This window comes from Triticum dicoccoides, chromosome 7B, assembly GCF_002162155.2.
Source record: "Triticum dicoccoides isolate Atlit2015 ecotype Zavitan chromosome 7B, WEW_v2.0, whole genome shotgun sequence".
In the NCBI taxonomy this organism is placed as follows: domain Eukaryota; kingdom Viridiplantae; phylum Streptophyta; class Magnoliopsida; order Poales; family Poaceae; genus Triticum; species Triticum dicoccoides.
In genome coordinates, this window is record NC_041393.1 from 309,419,427 (window position 1) to 309,435,730 (window position 16,304).

Genomic DNA, 16,304 nt, shown 5'->3' on the forward strand with positions numbered 1-16,304 from the left:
TGTCACTAGGGAGAACCGCCTCAGCTCCGTAGACCATGAAGAAAGGCGTATAACCCGTAGATCTGTTAGGAGTAGTGTTGATGCTCCATAACACAGAAGGTAACTCCTCAACCCAACAACCCGACGTCCGTTGCAAAGGGACAAAGAGTCAGGGCTTAATTCCTTTCAGGATTTCTTGATTGGCTCGCTCGGCTTGACCATTGGACTGAGGGTGAGCCACTGATGAAACATCAAGCCGGATATGCTCACGTTGACAGAACTCTTCCATGGCGCCTTTAGACAGATTAGTGCCATTGTCAGTTATAATGTTGTGTGGAAAACCAAAACGAAATATCACCTTCTTCATGAATTGAACCGCCGTGGATGCATCACACTAACTGACCGGCTCTGCCTCGACCCACTTTGTAAACTTATCAACTGCCACCAAAAGGTGAGTCTTTTTATCTTTGGATCTCTTGAAAGGCCCAACCATGTCAAGCCCCCAGACTACAAACGGCCAAGTAATTGGAATCATCCTCAACTCTTGAGCCGGCACATGAGCCCGTCTTGAGAACTTCTGACAACCATCACATTTACTGACCAGATCCTCTACGTCTGCATGAGCCGTCAGCCAATAAAATCCATGACGAAAAGCCTTAGCCACAAGAGATTTTAACCCGGCGTGATGACCACAATCTCCTTCATGAATCTCACGGAGAATTTCTTGGCCTTCTTCAGGAGAGATGCAATGTTGAAAAGCCCCTGTAACACTGCAATGATGTAACTCACCATTGACAATCGTCATGGACTTAGACCGCTGGGTTATTTGCCTGGCCAAGGTTTCATCCTCAGGCAACAAGCCCCGTGTGATATAAGCCAGATACGGCACAGTCCAATCTGGGATGATATGAAGAGCCGCCACCAACTGTGCCTCAGGGTCAGGAACAGCCAAATCTTCCTCTGTAGGTAACTTGACAGAAGGGTTATGCAAAACATCCAAGAAAGTATTAGGCGGCACCAGCTTACGTTGAGATCCCAGCCGGCATAAGGCGTCAGCAGCCTCATTCTTTCTACGGTCAATGTGTTCCACCTGATAACCCTTGAAGTGCCCCGCAATTGCATCAACCTCCTGGCGATAAGCCGCCATGAGAGGGTCCTTTGAGTCCCACTTGCTTGACACTTGCCAAGCCACGAGATCTGAGTCGCCGAAGCACCTTACCCGGCTTAAATTCATCTCTTCAGCCATACGGAGACCATGGAGCAAGGCTTCATACTCAGCTGCATTGTTAGTACAAGGAAACATCAACCGGAGTACATAACAAAACTTATCACCCCGAGGGGAAGCCAAAATAACTCCAGCCCCCGAGCCCTCCAATTGCCTAGACCCATCAAAATGAATTGTCCAATAGGTATTGTCTGGCTTTTCCTGAGGCATCTGCAATTCTGTCCAGTCATTGATGAAATCCACCAATACTTGAGATTTAATAGCTGTGCATGGCACATATTTTAAACCATGAGGCCCAAGCTCAATGGCCCATTTGGCGACTCGCCATGTGGCCTCTCTGTTCTGAATAATATCCCCCAAGGGGGCAGAACTAACCACAGTGATGGGATGGCCCAAGAAGTATTGCTTAAGCTTCCGGCTGGCCATAAACACCCCATAGACAAGCTTCTGCCAGTGCGGATATCGCTGCTTGGACTCAATCAGTACCTCACTGATGTAATAAGTCGGTTGCTGAACCGGGTGCTCCTTGCCAGCCTCCTTGCATTCCACCAAAATAGCCACGCTGACAGCACGTGTGTTAGCAGCCACATATAGGAGCAAGGGCTCCTTATCAATGGGAGCAGCAAGAACCAGCGGCTCAGCCAACTGTCTCTTTAGATCTTCAAAGGCAGTATTGGCAGCGTCACTCCAAGTAAAGCTATCCGTCTTCTTCATCATCTGATACAGCATCATAGCCTTCTCCCCTAACCGGCTTATGAATCGGCTTAAGGCGGTGATACGACCCGCCAAATGCTGGACATCATTAATACACGCCGGCTTGGCCACGGAGGTGATGGCTTTGATCTTCTCCGGGTTAGCTTCGATGCCTCTGTTAGAAACCAAAAAGCCCAAAAGCTTACCTGCAGGCACACCAAAAACACACTTGGCCGGGTTAAGCATCATCTTGTAAACCCGGAGATTATCAAAGGTTTCCTTGAGATCATCGATCAAGGTTTCTTTTTCTCTGGACTTAACCACTATGTCATCCACATAAGCATGGACATTGCGTCCAATCTGATCATGAAGACAATTCTGTACGCATCGCTGGTAAGTCGCTTGGGCACTCTTGAGCCCAAAAGGCATTGAAACATAGAAGAAGGCTCCAAACGGAGTGATGAACACTGTCTTCTCCTGGTCCTTAACAGCCATCTTGATCTAATGATACCCAGAGTAAGCATCCAAAAAGCTCAAACGCTCACAACCCGCCGTAGCATCGATGATCTGATCAATATGAGGGAGAGCAAAAGGATCAGCAGGACAAGCTTTGTTTAAGTCCGTGTAATCCACACACATACGCCAAGTGTTGTTTTTCTTAAGAACAAGCAACGAGTTAGCCAGCCACTCTGGATGAAACACCTCAATGATAAACCCAGCCGCCAAGAGCCGGGCCACTTCCTCACCGATAGCTTTCCTTCTCTCCTCATTAAACTGCCGAAGAAATTGCTTGACCGACTTAAACTTTGGATCAATATTAAGAGTGTGCTCAGCGAATTCTCTCGGTACACCCGGCATGTCCGATGGCTTCCATGCAAAAATGTCCCGATTCTCACGGATGAACTTGATGAGCGCGCCTTCCTATTTGGGATCCAAATTAGCGTTGATACTGAACTGCTTGGATGAATCGCCTGGGACAAAATCGACAAGCTTGGTCTCCTCTGCCGACTGAAATTTCATGACCGGCTCATGCTTTGTAGTTGGTTTCTTCAAATATGTCATATCCACCGGGTCAATGTTGTCCTTGAAGAACTTTAACTCTTTTGTCGCGCAGGCCGACTCAGCATAAGCCGCGTCACCTTCTTCAGATTCTAGAGCCACCTTGCGGCTCCCGTGCACTGTAATGGTTCCCTTATAACTCGGCATCTTGAGCTGCAAGTACACATAACACGGCCGTGCCATGAACTTGGCATAAGCCGGTTACCCAAACAGAGCATGATATGGGCTCTTGATCTGAACTACTTCAAATCTTAATTTCTCGGCTCTGGAATCATATTCATCCCCAAATGCTACCTCCAACTCTATCTTGCCGACCGGATACGCCGACTTACCAGGTACAACTCCATGGAAAACAGTGTTGGACTTCTTAAGGCTCTTATCGGTCAGCCCCATGCGATAGAAGGTCTCGTAATAAAGGATATTGATGTTGCTGCCTCCATCCATCAGCACCTTGGTGAACTTGTATCTACCCACTTGAGGGGCCACGACCAGGGCTAAGTGACCCAGATTGTCAACCCGGGGAGGGTGATCCTCTCTACTCCATACTATAGGCTCTTCAGACCAACTCAAATAATGAGGGATTGTCGGCTCAACCGCGTTCACGGCCCTCTTATGAAGCTTCTGGTTCCGTTTACACAAATTGGTGGTAAACACATGATATTGCCCACTGTTCAGCTGCTTTGGATTGCTCTGGTATCCACCTTGCTGCTACTGCTGACCGCCCTGGCCAGCCTGTTGGTTATATCCACCCTGGTTCCCATGGGAACTTTGAAAATTGGAATTTGACCCGCCGCCCGAGCCATGAAAACCGCCACCACCTGAGCCGCACGGGCCGTTGTTACCATCAAACACGTTGGAATTCTTGAACGCCTTCATAATCGTGCAGTCTTTCCACAAATGGGTAGCCGGCTTCACCTTAGTACCGTGTCTCGGACAAGGTTCATTCAACAACTGCTCAAGTGTGGGTCCTGACCCGCCAGACCGAGGAGGTGGCCTTCCCTTGCGCCGCTGGTTATGACCCTGCGCATTGGTGTTAGCCACAAAATCCAAGCTACCGTCAGCCTTACATTTGTTACCTCCTTGACTTGCCGGATTGTGCTGAGAGCCCTTGCCATTGTCGTTCCTCTTTCCCTTTCCTGTCTTCTCATCATCAGACTCGGGATCCTTGGTACTATCAGAATCGACATACTTGACCAGAGCCGCCATCAGTGTGCACATGTCATTGCACTCATGTTTGAGCCGCCCCAGCTTTTGTTTCAAAGGTAAGAAATGGCAATTCTTCTCCGACATTAAGACCGCAGAGCCGGCATCCATCTTATCAGATGAATGTATTATGGCTTTAACCAAGCATACCCAATGGGTTGTAGACTCACCCTCTTCTTGCTTACAATTCGTCAGGTCCACGATCAACATGGGCTGCTTGGACGTGTCTTTGAAGTTCTGGATGAACCAGGCCTTTAACTCTGCCCATGAACTGATTGAATTGGTGGCAGGCCTTTCAACCAGGTGCGGGCGGTTCCATCCAACATCATGGTGAAGTACTTAGCCATTGCAACGTCAGAAACCTCCAACAGCTCCATAGCCATCTCGTAGCTCTCAATCCATGCCCCAGGCTGTAAGTCGGCTGTGTAATTCGGCACCTTCCTCGACCCTTTAAAATCTTTAGGCAACCGCTCGTTACGCAGAGCCGACACCAGACACGGGACTCCTCTAGTCCGGGTGGCTATACCTGCCTCAACAGAAGTCGCCGGGTAAACCGGATATGGCTGATAAGCCGTCAACTAAGCCGCCCGCTTAGCTGCTCGTTCAGCCTCTTGGTGTAGTCTCTCCTGCTCCACCAAGTTAATGGCCTCATGACACGGCGGTTTACTGCCACCTGGCTGGTCATGGCGTCTAACATTGCTTGATACAGCCGCCGAGTCCATGTGCCTGCTATAACTCGGGCTTTGGCTTGGACGAGGGGTCGAGTGGATCCTGTATCGGCTGTATGAGTATGCCTCCTGCTGTACCAAAGCCGTCTGAAGAAGTTCCCTGACCCGGCGGGTTTCAACTGCAGTCGGAGAGTCGCCATCAATTGGGAGAGCCGCTAATCGGGTTGCCGCTGCTACCATGTTTTCCAATGGGTTGGAGTAATACCCGGCGGGGTTGGTACATACTGAGGTGGCGCCATGTTTACACAGGGAGGTCCCATCACCGGTGACTGAAACGGTGCTCCGTCCCCGGGTGTCGCAACATGGTCTGGCCCTGTGCGCGGAGGGAGCCATGGCGGGTTGCCTGTCTGTGGGATGAGCCACGGCGGGTTACTGGGCCCTGCTCCTGGCGTGTTAAAAAGGTTTCGAGGATCATAAACCGGGGGAAGTCGAGACTGGGTATTCTGATGCCTTCTCCTCATGACCTCATTAGCCGCGTTCTGGTCTTGCGTAAGCCGGAAAGCGTGTGCCTGGATCTGCTGAGCCTGAACGTCCAGAGCCGCCTGCTCTGCGGTTATCCTAACATCTTCTGCTGCCAGGTCTTCCTTAGCTTGCGCCATATCCATCTTTAACTGCGCCACTTCCGCATCATGACTGGCTTGATCGGCCGGGCTGACTACGGCGGTTAACAGGGTGGTCATCTGATAGAGGCGAGGGTGTCCCGATCTTTCGATGAGATGATAACTATCGATTTCGTGGAGACGACTTTGACGATCCGACTACAAACGTGCACGACGTTGCGCCTTAGCAATCGCTAAACCAACTCCGAGAGGTTATTGACCACGCTGGAGCACGATCAACCTGACCACGAAGGTCTATTCCTGCAAGCAATCGAAGAACGAGCAAGAATATGATAAAGCAATCTGAATATTGCAAATATATATGAAGTATTGATAAACGTGGGGATCCGTAAGCGGTCTTGGTCTGGTTGTTGGACACAAACGAAGTACACGAAGTTGCACTGGCTAACTTTTAACTAAACAAATCCCAAAGTCTAAACGATGCCCTAAGGGCTGTATATATGGAGGAAGAGGGGGGAATTTCGTGGCCCTTGGTGGAGGGGTCCGAAATCAACCCTATCTCTTGTTTCCCCACACATACGGACTCTAAAAATAGCCTATACTTATGTATTTCGAAATTACATGGGCCTGGCCCAATAATAAGGTGACGCAGCACCTAAAATAGCCTTGGGACGAAATTTATGAAGTGGCATCTTGTATATTTCGTCCAAGGCTTCATGCACCCATTATGGTGGCTTCAAAGTCCTGAAATCATCACTTGGAACTCCGTTCTTGTTCCCCTTGCGCATGCCATCATCTCCATGCTTGTTCTTGCTCCAATGTTCATCCTTCTCCAAGCTAGGCCCTTCATTTGTAAGCAAAACAAATGTATCCAATTTAGGCAGCATCATATTCTCATGAACATTAGAATCATTACCAAGAAACGAAAGTACCTGGTAATTTAGTTGGCGTGCACGGGCTCTAGTAATTGGTCCAGTATGTATAGCAGCAGGGGCTGTGGGTGTAACAATTGTATTGATGTCCTCATCATCCTCCCCTTCTTGAAATGAAGTCGTCCTCGACGGAAGTTCATCTTCCTCACCCAAATAAGGCTTCAAATCTGCAATGTTAAAAGTGGGACTAACCCCAAAATCTGCAGGCAGCTCAAGTTTATATGCATTATCATTTATTTTCTCTAACACCTTAAAGGGACCATCAGCACGTGGCATTAGCTTTGATTTGCGCAAATCAGGAAATCTATCCTTACGCAAATGTAACCAAACAAGATCTCCAGGTGCAAACACAACATGTTTTCTACCCTTATCTCCAGCAAGTTTATATTTAGCATTCATACACTCAATGTTTTCCTTAGTTAACTCATGCAATTTTAAAATCAATTCAGCATGTTGTTTAGCATCAAAATTAACCTTCTCCGAAGATGGAAGAGGCAACAAATCAATAGGTGCACGAGGTAGGAAACCATACACAACTTCAAAAGGGCACATCTTAGTAGTAGAATGCAATGAACGATTATAAGCAAATTCAATATGAGGCAAGCATTCCTCCCACATTTTCTTATTATTCTTCAAAACAGCCCTAAGCATAGTAGACAACGTTCTATTGACTACTTCAGTTTGTCCATCAGTTTGGGGGTGACAAGTAGTACTAAAAAGCAGTTTAGTCCCCAACTTAGCCCATAAACATCTCCAAAAGTGGCTAAGAAATTTAGTATCACGATCTGAAACAATAGTATTTGGCACACCATGCAAGCGAATAATTTCACGAAAGAACAAATCAGCAACATTAACAGCATCATCGCTTTTATTACATGGTATAAAGTGTGCCATTTTCGAGAATCTATCCACGACAACAAATATGCTATCCCTCCCCTTCTTTGTTCGAGGTAAACCTAAAACAAAGTCCATAGATATATCCTCCCAAGGAACACTAGGTACAGGCAAAGGCATATATAAACCATGAGGATTGAGTCGTGACTTAGCTTTTTGACATGTAGTGCATCGAGCAATAAAACGCTCAACATCCCGTCTCATCTTTGGCCAAAAGAAATGTGTAGCAAGTACGTCCTCCGTCTTCTTCACGCCAAAGTGTCCCATTAATCCTCCTCCATGCGCCTCCTGCAACAACAAAAGACGAACGGAGCTAGCTGGAATGCATAGCTTGTTAGCACGAAACACAAATCCATCGTTAACGACAAACTTGTTCCACATTCTTCCTTCTTTACAATTCTGCATTACATCTTTAAAATCAGCATCATGCACATATTGATCTTTGATGGTTTCTAAACCAAATATTTTGAAGTCAAGTTGTGAAAGCATAGTATAGCGACGAGACAATGCATCAGCAATAACATTTTCTTTTCCCTTCTTGTGTTTAATGACATAAGGGAAAGTCTCAATGAATTCAACCCATTTAGCATGTCTACGATTCAGTTTAGCTTGACTTTTAATATGTTTCAAAGATTCATGATCAGAATGTATAACAAATTCTTTGGGCCATAAATAATGTTGCCATGTTTCTAAAGTCCGAACAAGAGCATATAATTCTTTATCATAAGTAGAATAATTCAGACTAGGCCCACTCAATTTTTCAGAAAAGTATGCAACAGGTTTGCCATCTTGTAATAACACACCTCCTAATCCAATTCCACTAGCATCACATTCAAGCTCAAAAGTCTTATTAAAATCAGGAAGTTGGAGTAAAGGAGCATGTGTCAACTTATCTTTCATTACCGTGAAGGCTTCTTCCTGTGCGGTACCCCAAAGAAAAGGCACATCTTTCTTTGTAAGCTCATTGAGAGGTGCAGCAATGGTGCTGAAGTCTCTCACAAAACGCCTATAGAATCCAGCGAGGCCAAGAAAACTCCTCACTTGTGTGACCGTTTTGGGCTGCGGCCAACTCTCAATAGCTTCAATCTTGGCTTTATCAACTTCAATTCCCTGTGGAGTAACAACATAGCCAAGAAAAGATACTCGGTCGGTGCAAAAGGTGCACTTCCCAAGGTTACCGAACAAACGTGCATCACGTAGAGCAATAAAAACAGCACGTAAATGTTCCAAATGTTCTTCCAAAGATCTGCTATAAATCAATATGTCATCAAAGTAAACTACCACAAATCGTCCAATGAAAGCACGTAAAACTTCGTTCATTAATCTCATGAAAGTACTAGGTGCATTAGTTAACCCAAAAGGCATGACTAACCACTCATATAATCCAAACTAAGTTTTAAATGTTGTTTTCCATTCATCTCCCAATTTCATACGAATTTGATGGTAGCCACTACGCAAATCAACTTTGGAGAATATTGTAGAGCCACTCAATTCATCAAGCATATCATCTAGCCTAGGAATAGGATGACGATAACGAATAGTAATATTATTAATGCCTCTACAATCAACACACATACGTGATGTACCATCCTTTTTCGGCACTAGAATAATAGGAACAGCACAAGGACTAAGGGATTCGCGTATATAACCTTTGTCGAGAAGCTCTTGTACTTGACGCATAATCTCCTTCGTCTCCTCTGGATTGGTACGGTATGGTGCACGGTTTGGCAGTGAAGCACCGGGAATTAAGTCAATCTGATGCTCAATCCCTCGAATAGGCGGTAATCCCGGTGGCACGTCTTGTGGAAAAACGTCAGCGAACTCCTGCAAAATGTTAGTGACAGCAGGAGGCAAAGAGGAAGGCACGTCCTCGAATGAAAATAATGCCTCGCGACGTGGAGGTAGTCGTTGTTGTTGTTGTTGGAGAGGTGCGTTAGCTGCAGCGGGTGGTGGTGGTGGAAGACGCGCGAGCAATTCATTAAACTTGTTATCGAGCTTTGTTTCGAACGTCTTCTCAAAGCCAGTGATCTTCTCCATGGCCTCTTCAAAATTGTTCAGCACATCTTGCACCTGTTCAGTCATCATTTGCTGAAACTTATCATGAAGCTCCTTGTTCGATAAATTCTCCCAGTCAATCTCGTCGGCTTGTGATCCTGGCATGGTTAGCAGCAATAGAAACACACAAGAATATGATCCTACAGACTACGAACAAGTGGTGGTGGTGGGTGTCACAAATCCGTCAAGCAAATCTCAAATTCTTACCAGTTCTTACCCAGCAGCAGGCGGTGATCGGCAACCGTTGTAGTCAAAAACTCTCACAGCTTGGATAGAGCGATTACCAGGGAGAGTCAAACGCACGACGTAGATGTATGTGGAGCTGGGAAGGCTTATAATATGGTAGCAAAAAGGGTCAGCAATAATCAATTCAGAGATGCAAAGTTGAATAAACGCTCAACGACGGTACTGTGCTGGTCCTAGGCTAGACTGTGCTAGAGACGCGAGCCTAGAACACTAACAAAATCACGGCGCGGCACGTAAACAAGGGAAAAGCACACTCTGGAATATTTTTTTTCGCTCTTTTTTTTTGCGCTCCTTTTTTTTTTGCGCTGCTTTTTTTTTTTGCGAAAAATCACTATAATGGCGAGTGTCTCAAAACTCTTCTTAGCTCAAACTGACAGGATGGGCACGAAATTTTTTTGACCAATTTTTTTTTTGACTGTCCGGACCCAAAAACTGGAAACGGGTCAAAAAAAACTTCCTATAATGGCACCTGTCTCAAAACACTCAGAAACACCTAAAAATAGGATAGCCAGAAAATTTTTCGAAAAATGCGTTTTCGAAAAATTTTGGGCCTAAACGGAGCGTGGCTACCCGACTCTTTTTTTTTTCCGAAACCTACTCCGGCAAGGAAACACGAATCGGAATCTAGATGGATCTCGAAAACAAACCTAATATGACAAGAACTCGGATTGGTGGTGGATATATGGTGGTAGATGGCAGCGGTGGTGGTATATGACAGCTGTGGTGGTATATGGATACGGATTCGAAGCGGTGGCGGATAAGCGGCGGTGGTAGATGGCAGGGGCGATGATGATGGTGCGGCGGCGGCGTGACAACTTATGACCAGAACTCGAAACTCTAAAAGACTAGACTCTAAGACCAGCAACTAGACACGACGATGCAACCGCAAATTCAACAAAGCAAAACCCTAAAAAGATTATGCAAAGGCTCAGATTGGTTCGGATATGATGAACTAACCCTAATTTTTTTTTGTGGCTTTTTCGTGGACTATAGGTATGAAGAACAGACTCGATCTAAACTACGAAAAACTGTAAAATCTCACCGAGCAACCTGGAAATCTGATACCACTTGATAGAGGCGAGGGTGTCCCGATCTTTCGATGAGATGATAACTATCGATTTCGTGGAGACGACTTTGACGATCCGACTACAAACGTGCACGACGTTGCGCCTTAGCAATCGCTAAACCAACTCCGAGAGGTTATTGACCACGCTGGAGCACGATCAACCTGACCACGAAGGTCTATTCCTGCAAGCAATCGAAGAACGAGCAAGAATATGATAAAGCAATCTGAATATTGCGAATATATATGAAGTATTGATAAAGGTGGGGATCCATAAGCGGTCTTGGTCTGGTCGTTGGACACAAACGAAGTACACGAAGTTGCACTGGCTAACTTTTAACTAAACAAATCCCAAAGTCTAAACGATGCCCTAAGGGCTGTATATATGGAGGAAGAGGGGGGAATTTCGTGGCCCTTGGTGGAGGGGTCCGAAATCAACCCTATCTCTTGTTTCCCCACACATACGGACTCTAAAAATAGCCTATACTTATGTATTTCGAAATTACATGGGCCTGGCCCAATAATAAGGTGACGCAGCACCTAAAATAGCCTTGGGACGAAATTTATGAAGTGGCATCTTGTATATTTCGTCCAAGGCTTCATGCACCCATTATGGTGGCTTCAAAGTCCTGAAATCATCACTTGGAACTCCGTTCTTGTTCCCCTTGCGCATGCCATCATCTCCATGCTTGTTCTTGCTCCAATGTTCATCCTTCTCCAAGCTAGGCCCTTCATTTGTAAGCAAAACAAATGTATCCAATTTAGGCAGCATCATATTCTCATGAACATTAGAATCATTACCAAGAAACGAAAGTACCTGGTAATTTAGTTGGCGTGCACGGGCTCTAGTAATTGGTCCAGTATGTATAGCAGCAGGGGCTGTGGGTGTAACAATTGTATTGATGTCCTCATCATCATCTTGTCGATGAGATCCATTAACACCTGGGTAGGTGAACGCACAGGACCTCCTTCCCTGGCTGCCACTGACCCGGATGTTACAACCACTGCAGTTGCGGAATCTTGGATGGGTTGGGTGCCGACCATGAAGATCCCGACCCTGCACGATGGCTCAAGACAATCCGGAATACTACTGCCATCGGAACAACCACCAAGCTCGCCATCCTGAAGTTGGTACAATGAATTCGTCTCACCTGTGGACGACTCACCGTCAGAGTAGCTGGCCGCCTCACCACCAGGGCAGATCCTTCAGAGAGCCCTCCGTGGATGCATCCTACGAAGGCACGCTTTACAGCCTGAAGAGCCCGGGCGGGTCTCGCACGCTGAGCCATTTCAACGAGGTCGGTGCAGATGTCCGGCTCAGGGCCCGGCTCGCCGATCTTGCCGATGAAGACGTGGATTCCGCCGAAGGGGACCCAGTACCCGTACTCAACTGAGCCAGCCTCGGGCCCCAGTCTGCATCGTCGATGTAGAGCTTGCCGCGACGACTCTTGGTCATCCGGCCCACAGCGTATCCCTTGAGCCCTTCGAAGCTGCCCTTCAAGAACTCAAATCCACCGTGTGCTGGCCCCATGGTGGGCGCCAACTGTCATGGAATTGTCACGTCAGATGTCCTAGTGAAAGGACTTAGTCGTGGAGCCATCGCAACTAGGAAGCTTGAAGGGGTTAATTAGGACAAGAGACACGAGAGGTTTTATACTAGTTCGGCCCCTTACGATGAAGGTAAAAGCCTACGTATGGTTGTGATTGGGATTATGTATGTCTCGATAACCAGGAAGAAGAATCGCTTGACCTAGCTCTTGAGTCATTTTTTCGTACCCTGAACCGCCGCCGGGTCGTCCCTTTATATACTGAGGTTGACGCCCAGCGGCTCTACAGAGTCCCGACCGGCTTATAGATTGTATCTGGCTCGGTCTCTTAATCTTTCTTGCCTTACAATACAAGTTACACGATTAAGGCGGTTTAACACTACGATCCTTAGGTCACCTCTGGGACGTTGGGCCTTTACTAAGACGCCATCTTCAAGCTTGAGCTTCTGTCTTCAAGAATGCTTGTAAGTATAACCTGGCTCCTTATGGCGGGTTATACTAATAGTTATATCCCCAACAAGAAGTGTCTCCTAGAAGACGGGGGTCCGGTTCTCCGAGCTCGGAAACCTGAACATACTTTGTTCTCAACATAGGAGAAGAGTCGTTGTCGGCTTGTTCCTCCATGATTGCCACATGATGGGTGATCGGCGGAGATCTAATTTCTCTCTGATCGGGTTAAGCCCAATTCGATCATAGTCTTTTGCGACCGCCAGGGCAGCAATGCAATGTCGTAGTTCATTTAAGGTCGATACATCTGCCGGATCCATCTTGTCGAAGTATTCAGGGCCGACGCGGAGGCGATTTTTGGCGATGAGTTGGGCTACTTCTGGCTTAACGTCCGGGCGAGCGCCCATGATGAAGCTGCCGAGCCGGAATGTTTGCCCTAAAGCTAGGGCTTCTCTGGAAGTGATGTTGTCCTTGATGACAAGGCGAGCCATCGATCCTTCTATCGATAGCATAGAGGAACTCTCAATGAAAGCACTAATGTCGGTGTCAAAACCGGCAGATCTCGGGTAGGGGGTCCCGAACGTCTAAGGATCGAAGGTAACAAGGAGGCAGGGGACACGATGTTTACCCAGGTTCGGGCCCTCTTAATGGAGGTAATACCCTACTTCCGGCTTGCTTGACTTTGATGAGTATTGGGGTTACAAGAGTTGATCTACCTCGAGATCGTAATGGCTAAACCCTAGATGTCTAGGATGTATGATTGTGATCGCCCCTAAGGACTAAACCCTCCGGTTTATATAGGCACCGGAGGGGAATAGGGTTGTACAAAGTCGGTTTACATAGGAAGGAAACTACACATCTGGACGCCAAGCTTGCTGTCCACGTGAAAGAGAGTCCCATCCGGAAACGGGAGAAGGAGTTCGGTTTTCTATCTTCTCGGCCCATCAGTCCGGCCCATGTCACATAGGCCGGCTCTCCGAGGACCCCATAATCCAGGACTCCGTCAATAGCTATATGAGACGAATATCCGGATTAAAGGGGATTCAAATATTTATACTAGAGACCATGACATCGATAATATCATAACAAAATTGGTTTATCTAACATGCATATTCATTTAAATTTGGGGACACATGTAATGTTATATAGTTTATCAATATTAGTGATCCATAGATTCTTTAATTAGAGAGAATGCATGGTTATATGCAATTAATGTCTAAATGGGATTACACTATATGTTGCGTGTGTGAAACACATTATACATGTTTGAGAAGTAAAAAAAACCGCATGAAACACACATTAATTGGAGACAGTTAGCGAGGAATGCATACATTGGATTTCAACATAAAGTGGTTTCAAATATTTGAAAATCCAAATTAAGATGAATCCAGCCTTATGAATCTCAGATCATGCCATTTGTAAACCATATTGATGTACAAAGGGTGTTGTGCTTTTGAAAGTATATATAAAAAAATGATGTTTATAGATTTGTATTCGAATACAAAATGGATCCTGCCAGAAAAAAAATACAAATTTGACTCGTATTGAGTTGGCATGGTAAACGTGCACTCTTTCTCTTCAAAATTTTGAATGAACCGGGGAAAGTCGCAGTAACCGCCCGAAACCAAAATCCATGATATGGAAATTACTGCCTATCCCTGACACACAAAGCCTATCGGCTCGATTTCTATAGGTTTTCATAAGGGTAGGTTTGTAATTTCACTCAATAATGACATACCCGATTCATACACAGTGGGCGCCAAAACATAGTGTCTCCTCGGCCTAAATCGACCCCCTCCCCAATTCATACATGGTGGGCGCCCAAACAAACTCCTCGACTGAAATCTCCATCGGCAAATATTCGGTGTATGCGAGATTACCGTCCTATCCCCAAACGACTAATATTGTTGTGATCTAGGACATTTTGAACGGGGGCTAAGTTTGTATATTTCCTCGCATTTGAGACAAACGTGCCCTGAAGACATGGTTCCTGATAACCCACAAGTGTAGGGGATCAATTGTAGCCTCTTTTGATAAGTAAGAGTGTCGAACCCAACGAGGAGCTAAAGGTAGAACAAATATTCCCTCAAGTTCTATCGACCACCGATACAACTCTATGCATGCTTGACGTTCGCATTACCTAGAACAAGTATGAAACTAGAAGTACTTTGTAAGTGTTGTTAGATAGGTTTGCAAGAATATAAAGAGCACGTAAATAAAAAGTAGGGGCTATTTAGATGAAGACACAACTAAGTTAGTTTTAGGAGAGAGCTTTTTGTCACGAGAAAGTTATTTGTTCCTAGGCAATCAATAACTAGACTGGTAAACTCTATTGCAATTTTATTTGAGGGAGAGGCATAAGCTAACATACACTACAAGAATCCAGTATTTTGCCGTCCGCCACAGCGGACGGCAAAGGCACGGACGGCGGACGGCAAAGAGCTTTGCCGTCAGCAGTGGACGGCAAAGAGTGACGGCAAAGACAGGGTCGACAAACAGGTCCTTTGCTGTCTACTTTTCACGGCGGACGGCAAAGAGTCCTTTGCCTACAGTGGCGGACGGCAAAGGGGAGGGACGGCAAAATACTTGACGCCCGCCAGCGTTAGTCCGTTAGGTGGCTAACGGTGGCCTTTGTCGTCCGCCAGCGGACGGCAAATTTGACCACCTCTTTGCCGTCCGCCAGTTGACGTCAGCAGTGCGTCAATGCCCACGGTGGTTTGCCGTCAGCCATGGCGGACGGCAAAGGTTATGTCTTTGCCATCAGCTTTTCTTTGCCGTCAGCCAGCTGACGGCAAAACCTTTGCCGTCCGCCACAGTAGGCAAATTTGCCAAATGGCACAGGTGCCAGGAAGCACAGGTGGGCGCCACGTGTCCCCTTTGCCTACAGTGGCGGACGGCAAAGGTCTCTTTGCCGTCAGTGGCAGATGGCAAAGAGCCTGCACTGCCTCTTTTTAATTCTGTTTTTCTTATATCCAACAATTATCACAGCACACAGCACATATATATCCATCACATAAATATCACATCACATATATATATCACATCACATATATATCCATCACATAAATATCCAGCACATATATATCCATCCATACATACATAGTAGGTTGCACATAGTCCCATCAATCCATACATATTACAATATGCAAAGTTTCATCATAGCAAGCGAGCAGAATACAAGAAGTGCATCAAAGGAAAAAAAACAAGCAATCCATCATATGATGCTGGCTTCCGTGAAGTGAATGAAACCTGCAAAATGACAAATAAGAAAGTTAGAAAAAGAATAGAAGAAGAAGAAGAAGACTAGAAGAAGAAGTATATGCCATTTATTAGCTAACTTAGGTGAACTGGATCATTTATGAGCTAAAATAGTTGAAATGGATCGTTTATGAGCTAAGTTGGGTGAAATGGATCGTTTATGAGCTAAGTTAGGTGAAATGGATCGTTTATGAGCTAACCTAGGTGAAATGGGTCGTTTATGAGCTAACCTAGGTGAAATAGGTCATTTATGAGCTAACCTAGGTGAAATGGGTCGTTTATGAGCTAACCTAGGTGAAATGGGTCGTTTATGAGCTAACCTAGGTGAAATGCATCATTTTGGAGCTAAGTTAGGTGAAATGGATCGTTTATGAGCTAACCTAGGTGAAATGGATCGTTTATGATCTAATCTAGG